Source organism: Nothobranchius furzeri, chromosome 7 (assembly GCF_043380555.1).
Source record: "Nothobranchius furzeri strain GRZ-AD chromosome 7, NfurGRZ-RIMD1, whole genome shotgun sequence".
Lineage (NCBI taxonomy): Eukaryota > Metazoa > Chordata > Actinopteri > Cyprinodontiformes > Nothobranchiidae > Nothobranchius > Nothobranchius furzeri.
This window is the reverse complement of record NC_091747.1, coordinates 73,680,223-73,683,881: the sequence shown is the minus strand read 5'-3', so window position 1 is coordinate 73,683,881 and position 3,659 is coordinate 73,680,223. Positions and strand designations below refer to the sequence as shown.

Genomic DNA, 3,659 nt, shown 5'->3' with positions numbered 1-3,659 from the left:
TCTGACACCGTTCGCTTGCTAATAGTTAAGCTAAAAGGCTAAATTTAGTTTCCGCTATAAATCTTTCAAAATAAAAGCACAAGTATCATCGCAACAGAGTTGGTCATTTTTAAAATATGCAAAGACAACAAATAAATAACGAAAATGAAAAATAAAATAACCCCAGGTTTGACTGCCGTATGTTTTTGCACTTGAGTGTTAGTTTACAGTTAAATTTTTACACGCTACAGGAACATCATTTCTTTACAACTTTACTGACTTGCTATGATCCTTGATGCTTAACAACTAGTTTAGGGTATTAATTGCAATGGCGCTGCTTCTATGTATGGGAAAGAAAAAAGCGTAGCTTTTTTAAAACTGTAACCATACAATATGAACGTCACAAAATTCAAAAAACAATTGAAATATTTTCTGATACACGTCATTACAGCCCCAGTGGCCTAATGGATAAGGCACTGGCCTCCTAAGCCAGGGATTGTGGGTTCGAGTCCCATCTGGGGTGGGAGTGTTGTTTTTAAACAAAACTGACCAGTTTGCCCTACAACTCTGTGATCAAATATTCATTGAAAAAATAAATAAATAGAAAGAAACCTTCTAATAATACTTTATTCACACTTATAAATTGAAGCTATTAAAGTTATGTTCAGTATCCACAGCTTTAAATTTCCTAAATATTTTTACAATTCTATTTGTGAGGCTAATATTTCAATTAATACACTTAACCAGTATGTTTATCTGTCTTTCATTTAACAAAGAAAAACCACTAACCTACAAAGTACAAAATCGCAAGGACACCAGATAAATCACCAAATAATTCCCAAACAGCCACTTCTACAGCTTATTGCTCCCCACGGGAATGGGTCAAATGCAGAGATGTGATTTCACCAGTGTGTGATGATGACTAACGGCATTTTAAACACTGATTATTATTTTTTACTGTATCATAGTTGTTATATGAAATATCCAGTTGTGTCTGGTGGAAAAAGATTCTGGGTGCTATATGTGAAATATTTCCTTTCTTAGCCCATAAGAAGCATTTAAATGAACAGTAAAATGACCACAATACTTTCAGTCACTGATGTCTCTTATCCAAATAAGCAGTGAAACAGATATGTTTGTAATACATTTTTTATTTATAAATAAGCTAGACTTAATAAAAATAATAATGATAATAATAATTCTCTGGGTCTGTCTAAATTGTCCTTAGGTGTGTGTGTGTGTGTGTGTGTGTGTGTGTGTGTGTGTGTGTGTGTGTGTGTGTGTGTGTGTGTGTGTGTGTGTGTGTGTGTGATTGTTTGTCCTGTGTGTCTCTGTGTTTCCCTGCGATGGACTGGCTCTCTGTCCAGGGTGTATTCCGCCTGTTTGCCCGTTGACCGCTGGAGATAGGCTGTGCCGTAACACAGTGGCTGTGGTAAAAGCCACTGTAGCTGTGCCCGTAGTAAAGTGGCTGTGGTTATAGCCACTGTGGCTATGCCCTTAGCAGCGTGGCTGTGGCCCGGACTATTGCACAGGCAAGATATGGCTTGAGCCTAGGGGCCCCGTGTGGTCTGGGGCCCCCATTGGCCATTTAAAAATATATAATTTTTATTTAAATCTACAGGTAAATATATATGCTTAGAGTGAAATGGCCCACAAAAATTGTTATCGACGCAAATTTTTTTGTGATCTTGACTCACGTAATGTGACACTTACTGCTCATGTATAGAAACAGAAAGAAAGAGTAACAGCTTAGCTGTAGAGTAGTGGCTAAAGACCCTGCCTTAACATAATGCTACGGTCAGGTCCTGTTTCTTTCAACTGCGCCCCATCACTTGTTTGAAGACAATAGTCAAAAGACCTCATCTGGAGACTGTCCTTCATGCTTTTATCACCTCACGTTTGGACTACGCCAACTCAATCCTTACTAGTGTTAGTGCCTCCTCAATTGAGCGCCTTTAGCGTGTACAAAATGCAGCAGCTAGATTTCTGACAAACACCTCCAGACGCTGTCACATTATACCCATCCTTGCCATCCTTTGCACTGGCTGCCTGTTAAATTCCGCATTCAGTTTAAGGTTTTAACTTCTGTTTTTAAAGCCCTGAATGGTCCAGCTCATGCCTATCTATCAGAACTGATCAAACCTTACACCATACCATACCATAGTTTATTTATATAGCACGTTTAAAACGCAGCATGGGAGCTGCCCAAAGTGCTGCACAGGCTAAAACAAAACGCGACCATTCTAAGGAACTAAAACAGAGGATAAAAATACCAGTCAAAGCAGATAAAACATGATGAATGCTAAGAAAACATTAAAACAATGACACAATAAAACTCTAAAACGAGTCACTGTCTAAAAGCCAAATCGTAAAAGTTGGTATATTATATATATATATATATATATATATATATATATATATATATATATATATATATATATATGTATGTATATATATATATATATATATATATATAAATAACAGACTTAATTAACAAACAAACAAAAAAAAAATATATATATATATATTTTTTGTTAATTAAGTCTGTTATAACTAACTCTGTCAACTTCTTCTATCTTGGTTGTGTTGTAGGAGGACCTGCTCGAAAATGAGATGTTACAGCTCAAGTAGTCTATCCTCATGAAAAACAGAAGTTAAATAAACAAATAAATAAACAAACAAATAAATAAATATAACCTGTTTATGGCTTTAACTCGAATTACAATCTTATTTTTGTGTATGTGCTGTCTCATGAGAAATACCCTACTGTGGGATTAATAATCTATTCATAAATATCCCTTATATGACACTTTAAAGCCTAATTTATAACCAGTGTTGGGGAGAATGTTTTGTAAATGTATTTAGTTACAGAATACCGAATGCCTGCTTTAAAATGTATTTTGTAACGTTTTCCGTACTTTGCTTAATCCTTGCACTGTATTCTAAATACTTGAAATACTTAAAATCTGCATTTACTGCAATTAAATATCACAATGTGCGTTGGTAGCTACTCCCTCAGGTAAACAGAGGACATGTTTGTGCTAAACTATATGAACTGACTGGGAAAATAAAAAATTCTTCAGATTAGATGTTGAGTCGTTGGACTCAGCTAGTAGGTTGTTAGCTGGGAGGCAAATATTGCACTGCACCATCAGATTTCAGGCACCTAGCTCCTTTTTCACAGTGAAAAATTGCTTGAATTTCCAGGAAGTTAATGCATTTTTTCTTTCACTGCTAGTAGGTTGATTTGGCTTCGGTTGTGGCTCCACCCACTCCACCTCCACGTTACTACTCGGGGGTGTAGCCTTCTCATGGTTTCAGCCATAGTGTGCAGTGGCACATTGTTTATGGGCATTATGGAATAGATGGCCTACATAACACAGACGCATGTTGCCCGAAATGAATTCATCTTTTGAGTGAAAAGTGGAAAACGCACAAATATTCCAATGGTATTACGAAAGTAACTGTATTCTAAATACCATGTTTAAAAATAGTAACTGTAATTGAATAGTTACTCATATTTATTATTCGAAATATTGTATTCTAAATACATATATTTAGTTACTCTACAACACTGTTTATAACACATAATAAGTGGATTTATTCAATGAGAATGAAACAGTGAGTAACAACATTTAATAAACACATGTACGTCTTTATTGTAACGTTCAAATTAAGTA

The 3,659-nt window shown here is 35.5% G+C and overlaps 1 non-coding gene across 1 annotated transcript; it reads left to right on the top strand.

Annotated features, from left to right (window-relative positions):
* Positions 1-429: 429 nt before the first annotated feature.
* On the top strand, positions 430-502 carry trnar-ccu (transfer RNA arginine (anticodon CCU)). The gene has a single exon. It is a non-coding gene; the product is annotated as a tRNA-Arg (tRNA).
* The last annotated feature ends 3,157 nt before the right edge of the window (positions 503-3,659 follow it).